At 53.2% G+C, this 22050-nt stretch overlaps 1 protein-coding gene across 1 annotated transcript in view; it reads right to left on the bottom strand.

The window, feature by feature from the left end:
• UNC93B1 (unc-93B1 regulator of TLR signaling) overlaps window positions 1-21669 on the bottom strand; it is a 170951-nt gene extending 149282 nt beyond the window's left edge. The window contains exon 1 of the mRNA XM_086953294.1: window positions 21465-21669. The gene's annotated coding sequence lies outside the window, so the exon portion shown is untranslated. The remainder of the gene's footprint in view (window positions 1-21464) is intronic.
• Window positions 21670-22050: the final 381 nt, after the last annotated feature.

Here is a 22050-nt window from a genome sequence, read left to right as displayed (position 1 = left end):
ACAATCAGTTAATGATCATGTACAGCGTTCAAGACAAAGAGACTGATTCACAAAGGTAAACTTACACTTTTGTTTAACCCCTGAAAAGCGGCGTAAATTCTGACGCCGTGCGGGGCATTCTATTGAGTGTGCAGGTCCACATCGGCCAACGGACGTGCGCGGCACTACCGAGGTAGTGCTCGCGACGGCCGTTGGTCGACGGGCGCAACAAACGGGTTAAGTTTACTATTTTTTTGGCATTCAAAAACGACAAGCTTAATTTTACTATGAGGTTCCTTGGCGTCAAGTGACCTTGAATTAGCAGGACATGGGTATTAAAGTTCTTCTGAACAGGGCCCCCACCCCAAAAAAAATGAGCCTTGCCTGGGGCTCCCTAAATCTAACCTAAAGATGGCTCTGCAGTGCTTAATTTGTGCCGATGGTTTCTGGTGCTTAGTACCGGTACTTATTTCTGAGGCGCGGGTCTACATGCAATATCAGCTCACTAAGATTACACGGTCTCCTCGATGAAGAGCTTACATTTCACGGTAAATCTGACATCACAAGGTTCAGTGATGTAACTTACTGTCAGCCAGCCTCACTCAGCCCAGGGCTTGGGAGAAAGATATGAAGTGAGTGCATCTGTGGTAACGAGGGGCGCTCTCGGCTGCACTGTCTGCAGGGTTGTAAATCATCTCCCGGCAGACCCAAACGTCTTGCATGACACCTGACCTCTGTGCACCAGCACATCCAGTGCAGTCATGTGTCCCAGAGCTGCTGGAAGGGCACAGGCCGCTAGGCCGAAGATCACACAATGGGCCGACTGCAGTGTTCATGTACGACCCCCAGCGCCCCCACCTTAATTTGCAGCCGGGGTACTCTCGCAGCGACTGCAGCCTGGTTTGAAGGGTGCGTGTGCTCGATTTATTTTCATGAAGTGGGCCTTCTCGTGAGACGGCTTTCAGTGGTTTGCTGATTTAAACCCCTGTTGGCCCGTGGCACCTGCTCAGATGTGGTTGTTTCATTGCACGCACAGTGATGGCAGCGGGAAACTGCCCACCACGTTCACACAAAAAAGCATTTACCACATTGAAATGGCTACTGCATTTACTATACAAAAACAAAAGGTCACGAAAACTAATTTTCATAGCAGGGAGACTTCTGGCAGAATCATGAGGGAACTCCAAATACTGTCTGACTTACCGAGGCCCCCTGCAGAGGGCTGCTGAGACCGCACGCTCGCGTGACAAACACCAAGCCGCATAAAAGGTGCGCGCTTCTTCTTCCCACAGTGAGCATGCATGCATATATCACCTCTGCAGGGCGCTCGAGGGTTCAGACATACACTTGATTATGACGCCCCTCTGTTCATTTTAATTTCAGCCAGGCCAGCCATAAAGAGAGTGCACAAAGCCGTCCTCTGCACGGGTGCAGCATTATGCTGCAAGTCGGCAACGGAGAGTTCAGTCTCTCCTTCGTGAAGAGCTTGTATGCCCGGCAAAAAGAAAATGAGGGGCATATTTACAAGGGCTTTGTCTCAGCTTTTTTGGCTTAAAAAGTTAAAAAAGCAGAGATAAAACTATCGCCCTATTTACAAGAGGGTGTTCACATGCATAATTGCATGTTTGCATCCTTTTTCTCAATGCCTCCCTTTGCATCTCTAATCAGATGCAAAGTGGGCGTCACTGGGCGTACCCCAGATGGACTACCTTGCAAATATCGCTGATGTTCACATCACGATATTTACAAGGCTGCCCAAGCATTTTAGCACACCTTAGTTTTTGGAGAAAAACGCTGTTTTCTCCAAAATCTAACGTCTGCTAAAATGCAGACTTACTTATCCCTAACATTGGGGCGGATTGTGCTGATACGACCGCGTGGGTCGTATCAGCAAGGTTATCGCCAGCGATGTTCCCTGAAAAACAGCGATAACCCCGCTATCTCTGGAATTTTAATTGCCCTGAAGAAACGTGTAGTTAATAACGAGCCACCAGGGCGATAAATTCCAGAGACAGCCTGCGATAACAAAATTATCGCTAGGCACAGCCAGCGATAATTATCGCTGGCCGTTGATAATATGCCCCTGAGTTCTGCCTCTCATCTTTGCTATAATCTCATCCTTCAGGACAAAACGTTACCCTTCAGTATCAGAAAAACATGTCCAGTTATGGCTAAATTACAATGAAAATCAAAAACCTGGGATAGCGCCAGCTTCCCCGCTTAGCCAATTTGTGTGATCCTGGGCTGATATTCCCTTTCATTGACTCTCCCTTTTATTCATTGGTGTGAACCAGGAGAGGCTAAAGCTGCAGACATCAGTTTTCCTGAGATAGTCTCAGATGTGTGTTCTCTTCATACATCTTTACAGCTCTCCCAGGCCAAGATGAAGTTGCAACATGAACCTATTGTTGCTGAGCTGCCACCAGGTGGCGGCCTTAGGCATGTGCAAGCTGTGCACCTGCACAGGGCCACCAAATCCCAGGGGCCACCACGCCAATATATATCCTTAATATAATAATCCTTTTAGGATGGATACATATTTGCGTGGCGGTCCCGTGCAGGGATTTGGTGGCCTCTGGCTCTGTTCCACTTCCAAACACCCTGAACCTCCCTCTTCACTGGCCTCCGTGCTCCGCCTCTCCCGGACCCCCTCTTCCGGGGCCACTACCTACGCTCCCTGCCCAGGGCCACCATGAGCCTAGAGCCGCCCCTGCTGCCACGACTCCACCCAGAGCAGCAGATTACAGCTTTTGCATTTCTTTCTTCTGCTCTATTTTAATAGTTTACAAAAACCAGCAGAGAGAATATGTTTGTTTTTGCACTCCACTCCTTAGATAGAGAAAAGCTAGAATCTCTTTCTGCATGTTTCCACTTTCTACACGTTTCAAGCTACTGCAACTTGTTTTAAACTGAATTGTATTCAAGAGTTTCTAATATCTGCTTCTGACAAATATTCAGCAGGTTTTGGATGCACTAGAGATTTTATTTTTATTCTTCATGTTTGCAGTTATGCTCTCTCAATCATCAGAGCTGCGCACCGAGGTTTTAAGTGGTTTGTGGGAAAGGTGATGGTATAGCCAGGTATTACATGGGATTAAGAGGTACACCCTGCTGTACATGTTTGACCTTGTTCCCTTTTCAATGCGTTAGTCATTTTAGCATATTTATTCCAACACGGAGCTTTAAATGCACTTTAGATTTCTTTTTTCTAAAATGTTCCCCGGGCAGAAGGCTCCCTTGCTGAAATTCAGATTGGTATTACATTTGGCCTTCAGCAGGGCCAGTTGAGGGTGTGGGTAGAGCAAATAGAGTAAGTGAGTGGAGCCAGTGGCGGAAGTGGCTGGGCCCCGGGGACGTGGGTGTAGCCTCCTGCTAAAATCTTTAGTGCCTGGACTTAATATTTTTGCAAATTGAGCACTGTATTTAATTCAACCAATGGATACACATGTTTATTTAAGGTTCAATATAAGTTACTAACATTAAAATACATTTGTTGTTATGTTATGTTAATAACACTTCTATAGCGCACAGATGCCCCAGCAAAGGGGCATCCCGGCGCTTCTGGAAGGGAATCCAGACAACACAACAGAAAGATGGAAGAAGCACACAAAACAGAATCCTAAGAGGAATGGGGGAACAAATGCGTTTTGATGGCTCTCCTGAATTTCAGCAGCTCATCAATTTCGCGGATGTGGGACGGTAAAGAATTCCACAGCTTCGCAGCCAGGACTCGGAAGGAACGTCCTCCCGCTCTGCACAAACTGAATCGCGGCACCACAGCCAAGTTTTGGCCCATGGATCTGAGAGGGCGTGAGGCAACATAAGGCTTCAAAAGATTGTCAAGAATCGGGGGGGAGGCCAGCCTGAGGATCTTGAACGACAGGCACAGTGTCTTAAAATGGATCCTCTGTGCCACCAGCAACCAATGTAGAGAGCGGATGGTACTCTCAGCAGAGTAGAACCTCGGTAGCCCCACCAGGGCTCTGGCTGCAGCGCTCTGGATACGTTGCATCCGCGCGATTTCAGCCTGGTTGGCACCCAGCAATAATGAGCTGGCGTAATCAAGCCGTGATAGTATAGATGCTTGAATGACCAGCTGCCTGGTTGAGGCATCAAAGAACCTCAGGATAGGTCTCAGCCCTCGTAAGATGCCAAAATAGGTGGCCGCTACTTTTTTCGTATGGCCACAAAAGTTGAGGGCAGGATCAAGCCAAACCCCCAAGTTCTTTACCTCTGTCACTGGGGTAGGGGTTACACCCAGCTCAGGGGGCCACCACTTATCATCCCAGAGATCCGCTCGCTTATCCACTATCATGACCTCCGTTTTTTTGGCGTTAAGCTGGAGACAGTTGGTATTCATCCAGCTGGCCACTGCCAGGAGTCCTTCCCGAAATCTGGGGGCATCACGGTCGGAGTCCCCACTCAGGGTGACCGCCAGCTGCGTGTCGTCAGCATAAGAGGCCATGGTCAGACCCCAATGCCAGCGGCCTCACATAAAGATTGAATAATGTGGGGCTCAATGACGAACCCTGAGGCACACCCAGATCCAGGGGATAGAGTTTGGACCCAAACGGTGGAGTGGCAACCTTGAAGGTCCGATCAGATAGGAAGGAGCGGATCCAATCGAGAGCAGTGCCCTCAACCCCTGCCTCTCGTAGACGTTGAAGTAGAATTTTGTGCGAAACCGTGTCAAACGGGGCACTTAATTCGTGAAGTATCAGTGCCGCAGTCTGACCGGAGTCGAGCACAGAACGAAGATGTTCCATCATAGAGAGCAGGGCAGTTTCCGTGCTGTGGCCCGCACAGAACCCATTCTGGGAGGGATCCAGAATACATTCCCTCGCAAGATGTTTAGTCAGCACGTCATTCGCATGGGCTTCCGCAATTTTCGCGGTCCAAGGAAGGAGAGAGATAGGGCCATAACTCTCAAGTTCAAGGGGGTCCAGGATGGCCTTTTTGAGTATGGGTGTCACAACGGCTTGTTTCCACTTTCTCGGGACAATGCCCGAAGTGAGGAAGAGATTGATGAGGTGGCATACTGGAGGGAGGCAGGCAGCAGCAGATTCTCTAAACTGGGCAGGCTTCAGTGGATCCTCTGGTGAGCCTGATTACATTTTAGAGGCCAGTTTGTAAAATGCCTCCATCGACAAACTAGGTAAAGAGGATAAACCCTCACCTATGATAAGTGTGGAACTGGAAGCCTCATCTCCCTGATTAATGGTGGGAAAGGCGCGATAGATAGCTTGAACCTTTTCCCTAAAGAAAGCAGCCAGATTTTCGCAGTGATCCACAGAGCAGACTTCTGCTGCAGTAGCTCTTTTGGCCATCAAGTCCTTAAGGACTTTGAAGATTACCTTGGACGGATTGGGGCTATTTCTAAATTCCTGGGCGTAATAAGCCGCATGAGCTCTACATACCGCTCTGCTGTATAATTTAATTTTGAGAGATAGGCAGTTTGTTTCCCAGCCTCATAGGATTTCCGCCATTCCCTTTCTGCCTGTTTGCAGGCTTTTTTTAGCAGAGCCAGGGAACTGTCGTACCATGGGCTGGGTTTTCTGGAACAGCATTTAGTCCAGGCGGCGGGAATTAGAGCATCTAAAGCATGAGAAACCCAATCACAATAAGCGTCATACCCAGCTTCCACACTAAGGTGAGAGCCTAATCGGTTGACCTCCAGGGGATGATGAAAATCATCCAGTTTAAGTTTCTTCCAGTGATGTTTCATCACTACTCTATCTTGGGGCTTAAACGGATGCTCTTTAAGCATAAGAGATATTTTCACCAGAAAATGATCAGTCCAATCTACAGGACTAGGCCTGGTTACCTTGGCCCCAGTTAGATTAGTAAAAAAAGGGTCAAGAGTATGGCCCCCCAGATGAGTAGGGAAGGTGACCAGTTGATTGAGCTGAAGGGCCTCCAAATCAGCCAAGGTACTGCTGATAGTGGGCATATAGGCGCAATCAAAATGAAGATTAAGATCTCCAAGAATGCAAAAGTTAGCGCAGCCCAGTGCCAGGGAGCTGACACATTCTGGGAGAGCCTTTCGAAAAGCAGTGTCACAGCCAGGAGGGCGATAAATTAGGAGACCGGACAGAGTGAACTGATGGCTGATAGAGATTTTAAAGAAAGCGCTTTCACACTCCACTAGGTCTACTACCGTCCATTCACATGGATAACAAGATTTTACTACTACAGCAATGCCACCACCCCTAGATAACCGATTATGTGTAAAGATGGAATAATCAGAGGGGAATGCAAGGTTAATGGCGGCCGCATCAGCTTCTTGGAGCCATGTTTCCGTCATAAAAAATACGCCTGGTAGTTCCTCACTAATAAGATCATGAAGTTCTGCGTGGTTCTTCGGAAGCGATCTAATGTTCAGATTGCAAACCGTGATACCTTGAGGGACCAAAGGTGTACTACGGAGGGATTTGACCAGGGAAAGCTCGCTAAGGGCGCAAATAGGAGTGGGGGCAGTCAGGGACAATGTCGAGCAAGTGCAGATATGCGGGCCACAGAGGGGACTAACGGACTCATGGTGGCAGCGAGGGATAGAATGGCTAATGCCGATCGAGTCGGCCTGAGAGTAAACATACCTCGGCAGCATTATCAGATGAGACCCTTACAATCAGAGTGACGACACGCCTGATGCCGCCTTAGCGCGGACGGGCGCAGACGGGCAGGACTCTGGCACGACTCACGCGCAGGGAAGGTGCTCCTGCTGCGCGTCACCGCTGCTCGCTGAGTAGTGCGCCTTAAGTAGGCGGATCTCAAGATGCAGGAGTGCTAGAATGCGCAGGAATGGCGCCCAGCAATGTCCCCTTTGCTCCCAATATGGTGAGCGTGAAATCAGACCCCCGGGACCGGACCCGCTCAAGCAGCGGTGAAATCACCAATTACTGTGCAGGTGAGTGGGCAAGAGGGAACACACAATAAAAACAGGGGAAATAGAAATAAAATAAAATCAAATACAAAACGGGAGGTTTTAAAAGCGAGAACGCATGCACAGCAGCGCTAGTACAATGTATTGCGAGGTTACCTGTCCAGGCTGGCCCCCCGAATACCGACGCCTTAAGTAGGCGGATCTCAAGATGCAGGAGCACTAGAACGCTCAGGAATGGCGCCCAGCAATGTCCCCTTCGCTCCCAATATGGCGAGCGAGAAATCAGACCCCCGGGACCGGACCCGCTAGAGCAGCGGTGAAATCACCAATTACTGTGCAGATGAGTGGGCAAGAGGGAACACACAATAAAAACAGGGGAAATAGAAATAAAATAAAATCAAATACAAAACGGGAGGTTTTAAAAACGAGAACGCATGCACAGCAGCGCTAGTACAATGTATTGCGAGGTTACCTGTAATGTATCTACGCACCTATCTAGACATTCTATGCCAAATGGACAGACATGTTAGACAAAAATAACACACTGACTAAAAGGTGCAATGCCCCATACCAGATTAATTAGGCATAGTCCAGGTGTTTAAAGTTGAAGAGAGTGACTACTATCCGCAGGTATATTTTACAGAGAAGGGTACCTATTAGTCCAAAAGGTATGCAAAAATCAGTAATGATTGTGCATAAGCCGGATAATTTATTGCATGGATAATCACAAGAATAATTTTACCATGTGGGTCTGACGTGGATGGTCAGAAACGTGAACTGGTGCGACATTACCAGTGAAAACAAGGTCAATGTTGCAACGTCATGTGAGGATGTGGCCCAGAACGATACCAAAAGAGCCAAACGCTGATGCGCCTTTTTGTGGACGCCTCTGTCAAATGATTGCCTTTGTTGCCAAATCCTGTTAATAAGAAGGGTGTGACGCGATTAAAATGATGTATGTGACGGGCAGCTCTGAGCTCCACATGGGTTGCTACCAGCCGGTAGCTGAAAAACCAAAACAACACTGATACATTCACAAAGTGGGATTTGTTTCCAATCACAAAATGTCCAAATGCGCTTAAAAGTGGACTTAAAAGTTATTTGTCTCTGAGCCATGCAGTTTCTGTCATCAGCACTTCTCCCTTTTCCACAACAGCGGTTCACACCTGAACGTCAAAATATCCTAGTTTGCGAATGTTTTCCTCATAATTACGGTGCTGCCATATTTGCCACATAACACATCATCTGCTGCAAAATCTGATGATTTTAACAAAAAAAATGTTTGTACCTCAAACGGATCAAAAGTTTTTAAAATATGTGACACGTGTTGCTGCAAAGTTGAGGGCCCTTTGCAAAGGTTGACTGGTCACCTTTCCCACTGCTGCATTTGTAGGTTACACTGGTAATAATGAGGCAAAACCTTTGCAGAGACTGTTAGTATGTGTAAAACGGTCAAAGTAATAAAGTATCAGAAATGTTACCAAATTACACTGTAGCCTTTATTTGTTGCATAATTTAGCCAACACTGCGACATCATTTTGTTCTCCTTTGCTGCATAATTCCAGTGGCTCTATAGCAGGCAGCACACGTTAAAAGTACTGTTGCATGAAGCTGAGAGACCGTGAAGTTTGTGAACTTAGTTTGGTGTACGAGACAATCCGGCATTGCTGATCCATGGTGAGTTGCATGGCTACTGCTGAAATAAGGCCAATGGAGGTGCCAATAGGTGAGGCGTACTGGCCTCAAGGGTCCTGTGACCTCATTGACAGAGTCACTGTTGCTCTAGGGTGTGCCGCTTCGTGGGCCTGCCCGCAAGACTGGAGGTGAACTTCAGTATGGATTGTGGTGGACAGGCCTTCAAGTTTACCCCACACTTGCCACTGCCAGCGTCCACCTGCTGGTGCTAAGACATCTGAGCTTCCAGGGTCTAGCAGGGCTTTCTAAGGTCTACCCTGGGAATGTGCTTCCTCAGGGGAGTGGTCTGGTGAACTGGTCATGAAGGCTGAGCCAGGGTCCCCATTCCAAATTCGGCAGCTCTGGCCATAATGCTACATCCTCTTTCATACTCAACACCTTACTGCCCTACTGGGAGAAACTTGCACTGCCTTCAGCTACAACCCAACTGTGCCCCCGCCATAAACACCTGGGTGCCACTCAATTCAAATTACGCACTAGACAAGGGTAACATGCTGACTAAAATAAAAAGGAACATCATCCTTGAAAAAGCAAACATCCATAGGGAATGCAAGATTAAGTAAAGCATGTGAAATGTAAGCACGACCAGCATGGTTACCGTAACACTTGTACCATCAATATTCAGAAATCAATGAGTGTTTTTGCATGAAAAGTGAAGGACATGACTCAATGGCCCGGAAGAGACCTGTTTCAATGTGTATTGCTTACATCCTTACAAAATGTGAGCAGTATGGTTTTAAAAGACTGCATCCATCAACAAAGAGATGCGGTACAAATATTCATATGCGGTATAAATATTTATATACCAAAATGAGGAAAACAGCTGATAAGAATCACATTAAACGTTTTCCACTCCAAGCATCAACCAGGCATTGCAGAACCTCCAGCAATAGGGCACTTCCCCTCCCGGGGAAACCAATGTTGTTCAAAGAAAGACGAGAACACAAAAGTAACACTTCACTGGCAAACTCTGTAACGTGGCGCTAATGTGTTTGGGTGCGAATAAAACCAATCTGCCCACTTTGCCACCACTCTGTCTTGCTTTATTTAGCTATTTTCGTATTTTGAACCTTTTCTTTCTCTTAGTCCCGAGGCCGCACTTTGGTACAGAAAAATTTCAGAAAAAGATGGCATTTCCAGCAAAAGTGTTTCTCTCTTTTTTGGATCCATTTCACAGGGGAACGGAAGAAGGAAAGGAGAGGAAAGAGAGGGTAAGAGCCGTATCTTGAAGTCACTGTTTTCATTCAGCAAGTGAGCTAGAGACAGAAAGAGCGGGAATAAGAGGAAGAAAGAGAGAGGGGGGCAGCTCCCAAGGCGAGCAGAAGTGGACACTGTCCTTGTCTTCTCTCTGCATGAAGGAAGAGACAGAGTCTTTCTCCTGCCCTGCCCTCCCCGCCTGTTGCCTAGGGCTGAGCCTTATCTATAGGCCTTGACTATTTCTGCCGTCCTGGGATGCATTTGTGAAATAAAAAGTAGGGAATGGAATCTATTAACCCGTTCGACGCTCATGACGAGGCACAGTGGAGCTGTGCTAACAGCTGCGGAACGCCCACGTGGGGATGATTCCCCTCCTGAGCGGGGCGTTCCATTGAGTGGGCGGAGTCGTGACGATCTCGGCTCGTCATGAGCACAGCTCCACTGTGCAGCATGATGAGCTGAGCTCGTCACGAGCACCGCGGCGCCATACGCGGCCCCCCTTCCACCACGCCGTGAGGGAATTAGCCACGTGTGGAAGGGGTTAAACTAAAAACGTTGGAGCATGCCATGCCCTGCTGATCCTGCCCACTTCGGCCACTGCCTTACAGAATGCAGAGACTCCTGCCCTGCGGCATGAGACAGTGTGTGGCCAATGCCGTTACCCCATGCATTGGGTCTCGCGTGGGGTACTCTGGCTGAGCTCTGTCGGGCCCAGTGCTGACTGCAAGAGGCGTAGCAAGTCAGATTTGAGGGGACCTGGCAGAGTAGTGTGCACCCCATTGCAGGCGGCTGGGGCCACAGGTCTGGCTTGAGGTGGAGTTTGAAGCCCGTCTCTGGTTTAGCTTGAGGTCCCATTGCAACCCAGAGCCCTTAACGTGCCGAGCTTTCATATGGCCGCTGCCTGCCATCCTCGCTCCACTTTCATGCACAAAGAGGTAAAAATAAAGCATTAAACATTTGAGGTAACAAGGAGAGACAAATAGATACCCATTCAGTGGCTGATGCAGAAGCATCCCTGACCAAGCTGTGTGATTTTAGGCAAATATTTTATTTTACCAACCCTCTTTTTTCATCACTATTGCAAGTGACAGCACCTTCAAAGAGTGAGGTAATAATACCAGCTGGACAAAAGCCTATTGTATTTGATTTAACAGACTATAATGTTGCTTTTTCTTTTTTCCTTTGAAAAAAAATATATTTTTATTGTATTTTTCTTGACATGATACATACAGATAAAAACATGTAAACTTGTGGCAAATAGATCACATCACTTATTCATGTATGGAACATAAAATACGTCATGAGCGTTTTGATTGTAGCTGTTGGGTGGCTGGTTACATGTTCCGCTCGGCTATTCATTTTCGTGACAGCGTTGCAACTGACCTGCCCTATTAGCCCTGTGCTTGGTTCTAAACATATAACATGAGCATATAACATATAGTTGTTGGCGGTTGGTTGAAGATCGGTGTGCAGCACTGTGCATGGTTATCGCTATTTATGTTGTCTATGGTGGTTGGAACGGATCTAGGAAGTTGTCTAGTGGTGACCACATCTCTCTGTTGGGTTTCTTCCACGGTGTGTATGTTAGTGCTGTGTTGTCGGCTCCTCTTAAGAACGTTATCCAGTTTAGCCATCCTTTGAAGGTGGCCTTGGAGGTGTCTTTCCATTTGGCTAGCACTATCTTTGTGGCGCTCGTTAGGAGGAAGTCGAGAAGGTTTCTGTCTTGTTGTGAGTTAATCTCGGTGTTAAGGTGTGCTGTTGTTAGAGTGCAGAACTCTTTTTTGAGGGTGCAGCCTAGTGTCTGGTTTGTGAAGTTGAACACTTTATCCCCAAAAATGTTGACCTTGCTGCATTGGAAGATTAGATGTGCTAAGTCCCCTGTATCGTTATTGCAGTTCTAGCATTGGCTATTCTCTCTTAAGGCTAGTTTCGCTAGTCGTGCTGGAGTCCAATGTGCTCGGTGCAGTAACCAGAATTTTGTTTGAGCGAGTACTGGTGATATTATGTTTTGCGTGGTGGAAGACCACATGGTAGCCGTTTCCTGTTCTGTGACATTTCTGCCTGTCTGGGTTTCGCAGTAGCTTGTGTTTTTATCGTTGAGTTTTGAGGTAGTTGGACGGAGGAGTTTATATTGGTGTGATACATGGTGACCTGTCCTTTTTAGGTCCTCCATACATTGGAAAATTGAGGGGGTCAGTATACTTAGGTTTGCTTTTGTAATTGCCGTTTTAATGGCCAGGAAATTGTATAGTTCCACCTCTGGGAGGGCGAACCTACCCCTGATGGTATTGAAAGTGAGGGGTGTGCCTTTCTCTTCTAGGTGAGCCGGATGTGAGAGGCCTAGTGTCCTCCACTTTTTTTTATCTCTAGGGGTTTGCCTCTGTATTTTATCTTGGGGTTTGCCCAGAGTGCTACCCATTTCGATTTTTTGATGCTTGTCTCTAGTTTTTGGTCTACCTTAAGGAGGGCCAGTTTTGGTATCTTGAATATTGGGTTTCCTTTTAGTGACTGTTTATTGGCTGTGAGGAGGGTTAGGGGATCTGAGTTGTCCAGGATGGCTCTCTCTAGGGCTAGCCAGGTAGGTGTGTATTTTTGGTTTTGCAGTACCCAGTGTAGCCCCTGCCTGGCCATGCAGGCTGTCTGAAATGTTCCCAGGTCTGCAACATTCAGGCCTCCTAGTTCTTTTCTCAATCTTAATTTTTGGAGTGCAATTCTTGGTTTTTTATCCCTCCAAATGAATTTGTTCAATGCATGGTCTATTTATTTCTTATGGAAATGGTCAGTTAGTGCTAGTGCATGCTGGCCAGGAAGTTAACTATTGGTGTCACCATCATTTTGACTGTTTCTATTCTTCCCCACCCGGTGATAAATTTGGGCGACCAGTTCTCCAGCAGGCCTTTTATCTTTTTCAGTGTGTTTTCTTTGTTTTGTTCGAGGGTAGTTCCTAGGTTCTTCCCAAACTTGATTCCTAGGGATTTGATTGATTTCGTTTGCCACGCTAGCCCCGAGGCTCCTAGTACTTCTCTATTTGTGTGTACGTTCATTGGCATGCTCTCTGGCTTATCTCTGTTCAGTTTGTACCCGTAGTGGGAAGCGTCGGGGTCAATGTTTCTCATGAGCGCTGGTATGGACTCTGCTGGATCTTCTGTGATGATCAGCAGGTCGTCCGCGTAGGCCGCAAGCTTGGCCATGGTGTTATTGATGGATATGCCTGCTATGTTTTTGTTAGTGAGGATGTCTTTGATCAGTGGTTCTAGGGCTAGTAAGAACAGCAGTGGGGAAAGAGGGCAGCCTTGTCTGGTCCCTCTTCGGAGGTTGAAAGGGGCTGAGGTTGTTCCATTAATGGCGATCTGCGCTTTTGGGTTTTTGTACAGGGCCATGACTTTCTTGGTGAACATCTCTCCTAGGTTATTTGCATTCCTCTAGGAAGTGCCAGGACACTCTGTCAAAGGCCTATTCTGCATCCAGCGTAATTGTGACTGCTGGATTGTGTGATTTCGAGCAGTGTTCTATGACTTGGCAGAGGAGTCTGGTGTTGTCGCTGGACATTCGTCCTTTCATGTACCCTGCCTGTGTGTTGCCTATTAGCTGTGGGAGCACTCTGCTGAGCCTTGTTGCTAATATTTTGGCATATAGTTCGCAGACGAGGTCTATGAGTGATATTGGTCGGGAGTTCTTTGGCCATTGTGGATCCTTACCCTTCTTTGGTATGACTATGATATAGGCCTGTGACATTGTTGCGGTTACTTCCCCTGCTCCTCCACAGTGATTGACGGCTTTCGTTAGGGTCAGTGCTATTTCTTTTTGAAAGGATTTGTAGAAAGGTGCTGTATATCCGTCTGGTCCTGGGGCCTTGTTGTCTTTTAGTGACTTGATGGCTGTTTTGACCCCAAGGATCTTGATGTCTTGGCCAGCATAGGGGCCCTGAGAGCTCTGCCAGTGCACCTCAAGCCTGACCTGCAGAGTCTCTCACAGACAGCAGTGGGGGCCTGAGGGCTCTGCCAGTGCACCTCAAGCCTGACCTGCAGCGCCTCTCACAGACAGCAGTGGGGGCCTGAGAGCTCTGCCAGTGCACCTCAAGCCTGACCTGCAGCGCCTCTCACAGACAGCAGTGGGGGCCTGAGAGCTCTGCCAGTGCGCCTCAAGCCTGACCTGCAGCGCCTCTCACAGACAGCAGTGGGGGCCTGAGAGCTCTGCCAGTGCGCCTCAAGCGTGGCCTGCAGCACCTCTCACAGACAGCAGTGGGGGCCTGAGAGCTCTGCCAGTGCGCCTCAAGCCTGACCTGCAGCGCCTCTCACAGACAGCTTTGGGGCCCCAGAGCTCTGCCAGTGCACCTCAAGCCTGACCTGCAGCGCCTCTCACAGACAGCAGTGGGGGCCTGAGAGCTCTGCCAGTGCGCCTCAAGCGTGGCCTGCAGCACCTCTCACAGACAGCAGTGGGGGCCTGAGAGCTCTGCCAGTGCGCCTCAAGCCTGACCTGAAGCGCCTCTCACAGACAGCTTTGGGGCCCCAGAGCTCTGCCAGTGCACCTCAAGCCTGAACTGCAGCGCCTCTCACAGACAGCAGTGGGGGCCTGAGAGCTCTGCCAGTGCACCTCAAGCCTGACCTGCAGCGCCTCTCACAGACAGCAGTGGGGGCCTGAGAGCTCTGCCAGTGCGCCTCAAGCGTGGCCTGCAGCACCTCTCACAGACAGCAGTGGGGGCCTGAGAGCTCTACCAGTGCGCCTCAAGCCTGACCTGCAGCGCCTCTCACAGACAGCAGTGGGGCCCCAGAGCTCTGCCAGTGCACCTCAAGCCTGACCTGCAGCGCCTCTCACAGACAGCAGTGGGGGGCTGAGAGCCAGTGCACCTCAAGCCTGACCTGCAGCGCCTCTCACTGACAGCAGTGGGGGCCTGAGAGCTCTGCCAGTGCGCCTCAAGCCTGACCTGCAGCGCCTCTCACAGACACCAGTGGGGCCCTCGGAGCTCTGCCAGTGCGCCTCAAGCCTGGCCTGAAGCACCTCTCACAGACAGCAGTGGGGCCCTCAGAGCTCTGCCAGTGCACCTCATGCCTGACCTGCAGCGCCTCTCACAGACAGCAGTGGGGCCCTTAGAGCTCTGCCAGTGCACCTCAAGCCAGACCTGCAGCGCCTCTCACAGACAGCCGTGGGGCCCTGAGAGCTGTGCCAGTGCGCCTCAAGCCTGACCTGCAGCGCCTCTCACAGACAGCAGTGGGGACCTGAGAGCTCTGCCAGTGCGCCTCAAGCGTGGCCTGCAGCACCTCTCACAGACAGCAGTGGGGCCCCAGAGCTCTGCCAGTGCACCTCAAGCCTGACCTGCAGCACCTCTCACAGACAGCAGTGGGGGGCTGAGAGCTCTGCCAGTGCGCCTCAAGCGTGGCCTGCAGCGCCCCTCACAGACAGCAGTGGGGCCCTTAGAGCTCTGCCAGTGCGCCTCAAGCCTGACCTGCAGTCCCTCTCACAGACACCAGTGGGGCCCTCAGAGCTCTGCCAGTGCACCTCAAGCTTGACCTGCAGCTGCAGCGCCTCACACAGACAGCAGTGGGGCCCTCAGAGCTCTGCCAGTGCACCTCAAGCCTGACCTGCAGCGCCTCTCACAGACACCAGTGGGGCCCTCGGAGCTCTGCCAGTGCGCCTCAAGCCTGGCCTGCAGCACCTCTCACAGACAGCAGTGGGGCCCTCAGAGCTCTGCCAGTGCACCTCAAGCCTGACCTGCAGGGCCTCTCACAGACAGCAGCTGGGGCCACAGGGCTCTGCCAGTGCCCTCAAGCCTGACCTGCAGTGCATCTCACAGACAGCAGTGGGGGCCTGAAAGCTCTGCCAGTGCACCTCAAGCCTGACCTGCAGTGCATCTCACAGACAGCAGTGGGGCCCTCAGAGCTCTGCCAGTGCACCTCAAGCCTGACCTGCAGCACCTCTCACAGACAGCAGTGGGGCCCTGAGAGCTCTGCCAGTGCACCTCAAGCCTGACCTGCAGCGCCTCTCACAGAAAGATGAGGGCCATCACTGCTCTGCCAGTGCACCTCAAGCCTGACCTGCAGTCCCTCTCACAGACAGCAGTAGGGCCCTCACAGCTCTGCCAGTGCGCCTCAAGCCTGACCTGCAGTCCCTCTCACAGACACCAGTGGGGCCCTCACAGCTCTGCCAGTGCGCCTCAAGCCTGGCCTGCAGCGCCTCTCACAGACAGCAGTGGGGCCCTGAGAGCTGTGCCAGTGCACCTCAAGCCTGACCTGCAGCGCCTCTCACAGACAGCAGTGGGGCCCTGAGAGCTCTGCCAGTGCCCTCAAGCCTGACCTGCAGCGCCTCTCACAGACAGCAGTGGGGCCCTCAGAGCTCTGCCAGTGCACCTCAAGCTTGACCTGCAGCGCCTCACACAGACAGCAGTGGGGCCCTCAGAGCTCTGCCAGTGCGCCTCCAGCCTGATCTGCAGCGCCTCTCACAGACAGCAGTGGGGACCTGAGAGCTCTGCCTGTGCACCTCAAGCCTGACCTGCAGCGCCTCTCACAGACAGCAGTTGGGGCCTGAGAGCTCTGCCAGTGCAACTCATGCCTGACCTGCAGTGCCTCTCACAGACAGCAGTGGGGGCCTGAGAGCTCTGCCAGTGCACCTCAAGCCTGACCTGCAGCGCCTCTCACAGACAGCAGTGGGGGCCTAAGAGCTCTGTCAGTGCGCCTCAAGCGTGGCCTGCAGCAGCTCTCACAGACAGCAGTGGGGGCCTGAGAGCTCTGCCAGTGCGTCTCAAGCCTGACCTGCAGCGCGTCTCACAGACAGAAGTGGGAGCCTGAGAGCTGTGCCAGTGCACCTCAAGCCTGACCCGCAGCACCTCTCACAGACAGCTGTGGGACCCTTAGAGCTCTGCCAGTGCACCTCAAGCCTGACCTGCAGCGCCTCTCACAGACAGCAGTGGGGCCCTTAGAGCTCTGCCAGTGCACCTCAAGCCTGACCTGCAGCGCCTCTCACAGACAGAAGTGGGCCATCACTGCTCTGCCAATGCGCCTGAAGCCTGACCTGCAGCGCCTCTCCCAGACAGCAGTGGGGGCCTGAGAGCTGTGCCAGTGCGCCTCAAGCCTGACCTGCAGCGCCTCTCACAGAGAGCAGTGGGGGCCTGAGAGCTCTGCCAGTGCGCCTCAAGCATGGCCTGCAGCACCTCTCAGAGACAGCAGTGGGGGCCTGAGAGCTCTGCCAGTGCGCCTCAAGCCTGACCTGCAGCGCCTCTCACAGACAGCAGTGGGGCCCCAGAGCTCTGCCAGTGAACCTCAAGCCTGACCTGCAGCGCCTCTCACAGATAGCAGTAGGGCCCTTAGAGCTCTGCCAGTGCACCTCAAGCCTGACCTGCAGCGCCTCTCACAGACAGAAGTGGGCCATCACTGCTCTGCCAATGCGCCTTAAGCCTGACCTGCAGCGCCTCTCACAGAGAGCAGTGGGGTCCCTAGAGCTCTGCCAGTGCACCTCAAGCCTGACCTGCAGCGCCTCACACAGACAGAAGTGGGCCATCACTGCTCTGCCAATGCGCCTCAAGCCTGACCTGCAGCGCCTCTCACAGACAGAAGTGGGCCATCACTGCTCTGCCAATGCGCCTCAAGCCTGACCTGCAGCGTCTCTCACAGACAGAAGTGGGCCATCACTGCTCTGCCAGTGCCCCTCAAGCCTGACCTGCAGCGCCTCACACAGACAGCAGTGGGGCCCTCAGAGCTCTACCAGTGCACCTCAAGCCTGACCTGCAGCGCCTCTCACAGACAGCAATGGGGCCCTTAGAGCTCTGCCAGGGCACCTCAAGCCTGACCTGCAGCGCCTCTCACAGACAGCAGTGGGGCCCTCAGAGCTCTGCCAGTGTGCCTCAAGCCTGACCTGCAGCGCCTCTCACAGACAGCAGTGGGGCCCTTAGAGTTCTGCCAGTGCACCTCAAGCCTGACCTGCAGCGCCTCTCACAGACAGCAGTGGGGCCCTTAGAGCTCTGCCAGGGCACCTCAAGCCTGACCTGCAGCGCCTCTCACAGGCAGCAGTGGGGCCCTCAGAGCTCTGCCAGTGCGCCTCAAGCCTGACCTGCAGCGCCTCTCACAGACAGCAGTGGGGACCTGAGAGCTCTGCCTGTGCACCTCATGCCTGACCTGCAGCGCCTCTCACAGACAGCAGTGGGGCCCTGAGAGCTCTGCCAGTGCACCTCAAGCCTGACCTGCAGCGCCTCTCACAGTCAGCAGTGGGGGCCTGAGAGCTCTGCCAGTGCGCCTCAAGCGTGGCCTGCAGCACCTCTCACAGACAGCAGTAGGGGCCTGAGAGTTCTGCCAGGGCACCTCAAGCCTGACCTGCAGCGCCTCTCACAGGCAGCAGTGGGGCCCTCAGAGCTCTGCCAGTGCACCTCAAGCCTGACCTGCAGTCCCTCTCACAGACACCAGTGGGGCGCTCACAGCTCTGCCAGTGCGCCTCAAGCCTGGCCTGCAGCACCTCTTACAGACAGCAGTGGGGCCCTCACAGCTCTGCCAGTGCGCCTCAAGCCTGACCTGCAGCGCCTCTCACAGACAGAAGTGGGCCATCACTGCTCTGCCAATGCGCCTCAAGCCTGACCTGCAGCGCCTCTCACAGACAGAAGTGGGCCATCACTGCTCTGCCAATGCGCCTCAAGCCTGGCCTGCAGCGCCTCTCACAGACAGCCGTGGGGCCCTGAGAGCTGTGCCAGTGCACCTCAAGCCTGACCTGCAGCGCCTCACACAGACAGCAGTGGGGCCCTCAGAGCTCTGCCAGTGCGCCTCAAGCCTGGCCTGCAGCGCCTCTCACAGACAGCAGTGGGGCCCTCAGAGCTCTGCCAGTGCGCCTCAAGCCTGACCTGCAGCGCCTCTCACAGACAGCAGTGGGGCCCTCAGAGCTCTGCCAGTGCACCTCATGCCTGACCTGCAGCGCCTCTCACAGACAGGAATGGGGCCCCAGAGCTCTGCCAGTGCACCTCAAGCCTGACCTGCAGCGCCTCACACAGACAGCAGTGGGGCCCTCGGAGCTCTGCCAGTGCGCCTCGAGCATGGCCTGCAGCACCTCTCACAGACAGCAGTGGGGCCCTCAGAGCTCTGCCAGTGCACCTCAAGCCTAACCTGCAGTGCATCTCACAGACAGCAGTGGGGCCCTCAGAGCTCTGCCAGTGCACCTCAAGTCTGACCTGCAGCGCCTCTCACAGACAGCAGTGGGGCCCTCAGAGCTCTGTCAGTGCCCCTCAAGCCTGACCTGCAGCGCCTCACACAGACAGCAGTGGGGCCCTCAGAGCTCTGCCAGTGCACCTCAAGCCTGACCTGCAGCGCCTCTCACAGACAGCAGTGGGGCCCTTAGAGCTATGCCAGTGCGCCTCAAGCCTGACCTGCAGCGCCTCTCACAGACAGCAGTGGGGCCCTTAGAGCTCTGCCAGGGCACCTCAAGCCTGACCTGCAGCGCCTCTCACAGACAGCAGTGGGGCCCTTTGAGCTCTGCCAGTGTGCCTCAAGCCTGACCTGCAGTGCCTCTCACAGACAGCAGTGGGGCCCTTAGAGCTCTGCCAGTGCACCTCAAGCCTGACCCGCAGCACCTCTCACAGACAGCAGTGGGGCCCTCAGAGCTGTGCCAGTGCGCCTCAAGCCTGACCTGCAGTCCCTCTCACAGACACCAGTGGGGTCCTCACAGCTCTGCCAGTGTGCCTCAAGCCTGACCTGCAGCGCCTCTCACAGACAGCAGTGGGGCCCTCAGAGCTCTGCCAGTGCACCTCAAGCCTGACCTGCAGCGCCTCTCACAGACAGAAGTGGGCCATCACTGCTCTGCCAATGCACCTCAAGCCTGACCTGCAGTGCATCTCACAGACAGCAGTGGGGTCCTCAGAGCTCTGCCAATGCGCCTCAAGCCTGACCCGCAGCGCCTCTCACAGCAGCTCATTCGTTCATCTGCCAGTGCCCACCAGCAGCTCTCACTCCTCTGCCAGTGCACACCGGCAGCGCTCACTCCTCTGCCAGCGCCCACCAGCAGCTCTCATTGCTGTGCAAGTGTCCACCAGCAGCTCTCATTCTTCTGCCAGTGCCCACCAGCAGCTCTCATTCATCTGCCAGTGCCCACCGGCAGCTCTCATTGCTGTTCCAGTGCTCGCCAGCAGCTCTCATTCCTCTGACAGTGCTCACCAGCAGCCCTCACTTCTCTGCCAGTGCCCACCAGCAGCTCTCACTCCTCTGCCAGTGCCCACCGGCAGCGCTCACTCCTCTGCCAGTGTCCACCAGCAGCTCTTATTCCTCTGCCAGTGCCCCTTAGCAGCTCTCATTCCTCTGCCAGTGCCCCCCCAGCAGCTCTCATTCCTCTGCCAGTGCCCACCAACAGCTCTCATTCCTCTGGCAGTACCACCAGCAGCTCTCACTTCTCTGCCATTACCCACCAGCAGCCCTCACTCCTCTGCCAGTGCCCACCAGCAGCTCTCATTCCTCTGCCAGTGCCCACCAGCAGCTCTCACTCCTCTGCCAGTGCCCACCAGCAGCTCTCACTCCTCTGCCAGTGCTCACCAGCAGCTCTCACTCCTCGGCCAGTGCCCACCAGCAGCTCTCACTCCTCTGCCAGTGCCCACCAGCAGCTCCCTCTCCTCTGCCAGCGCCCACCAGCAGCTCTCATTCCTCTGCCAGACCCCATCAGCAGCTCTCATTCATCTGCCAGTGCCCCTCAGCAGCTCTCATTCATCTGCCAGTGCCCCTCAGCAGCTCTCATTCATCGGCCAGTGCCCACCAGCAGCTCTCACTCCTCTGCCAGCGCCCACCAGCAGCTCTCACTCCTCTGCCAGTGCCCACCAGCAGCTCCCTCTCCTCTGCCAGCGCCCACCAGCAGCTCTCATTCCTCTGCCAGACCCCACCAGCAGCTCTCATTCATCTGCCAGTGCCCCTCAGCAGCTCTCATTCATCGGCCAGTGCCCACCAGCAGCTCTCACTCCTCTACCAGCGCCCACCAGCAGCCCTCACTCCTCTGCCAGTGCCCACCAGCAGCCCTCATTCCTCTGGCAGTGCCCACCAGCAGCCCTCATTCCTCTGGCAGTGCCCACCAGGAGCTCTCTCTCCTCTGCCCACCAGCAGCCCTCATTCCTCTGGCAGTGCCCACCAGCAGCTCTCACTCCTCTGCCAGTGCCCACCAGCAGCCCTCATTCCTCTGGCAGTGCCCACCAGCAGCTCTCACTCCTCTACCAGCGCCCACCAGCAGCCCTCATTCCTCTGGCAGTGCCCACCAGCAGCTCTCACTCCTCTACCAGCGCCCACCAGCAGCTCTCATTCCTCTGGCAGTGCCCACCAGCAGCTCTCTCTCCTCTGCCAGACCCCACCAGCAGCTCTCATTCATCTGCCAGTGCCCCTCAGCAGCTCTCATTCATCGGCCAGTGCCCACCAGCAGCTCTCACTCCTCTGCCAGTGCCCACCAGCAGCCATCATTCCTCTGCCAGTGCCCACCAGCAGCTCTCATCCTGGTGCAGCTAATTAAAGGTCCAAGCGGCACTAATCGCGGGTAACATAACATGATATAATAGCCACAGATCACACGTAATGCTGGCGGGTCGTTTCCATTACACATCCAGGGTGAGACACATATAAGTTAAACCCGGGCTGGTGAGACGCAGATAGAATCCAACAGACTCGGTTCCTCGCACCACCCCAAGAACCCCTTCGCCACGCCCCCTGCCACCCAGCTTCATAGGCCCCGCCCTCGCTGCAGATCTGTACCCCAATATTTCAGCATCACTCACCAGTGCAGACGGTCAGCTCGCGGGACAGGGAGACCCTCTGAGCAGTCACATCTATTGCGCAGTCCGTTCACCAGAGAGGGGCGGGTCCGTGAACCCCCCACCCACCGGGGGAAGTAAAGCTGAAGTGAGAGCAGAAGAGACAGCGAGCAGCAAAACACAGAAAGCGCCGCACACTTCCTCTTCCTCTTTCTGTGAATAGAAAGTCACAGGAGGGGAGGAGCCGGGGGGCGGGGGGGGGGGGGGGGCTGCATGCTGTGGAGGTGGGAGGGCAATCATTCTGTACACCCGCAGGCACAGACAATCAGTGTTACGGGCTCAGGAGTAAATCAAATTGGGTGCAGGTTTCATGATTTAACACAGCAGGGTTACAGGCTGAGCAAAAACAGAGGGATGCAGGCTGAGGAGCAGAGAGAGGGCTTTAACGGTGAGGGATTACAGGCTGAAGAGCAAAAAGAGGGCTTTAAAGGTGAGGGATTACAGACTGAGTAGCTGCGGGAGGGCTTTAAAGGCGAGGGGTTACAGGCTGAAGAGCAGAGATAGGGCTTTATAAGGTGAGGGGTTACAGGCTGAGGAGCAGAGAGAGGGC

Source organism: Lissotriton vulgaris, chromosome 1_2, assembly GCF_964263255.1.
Source record: "Lissotriton vulgaris chromosome 1_2, aLisVul1.2, whole genome shotgun sequence".
Classification (NCBI taxonomy): domain Eukaryota; kingdom Metazoa; phylum Chordata; class Amphibia; order Caudata; family Salamandridae; genus Lissotriton; species Lissotriton vulgaris.
The sequence above is the reverse complement of the archived record's forward strand: the minus strand, read 5'-3'. Positions and strand labels throughout refer to the sequence as shown.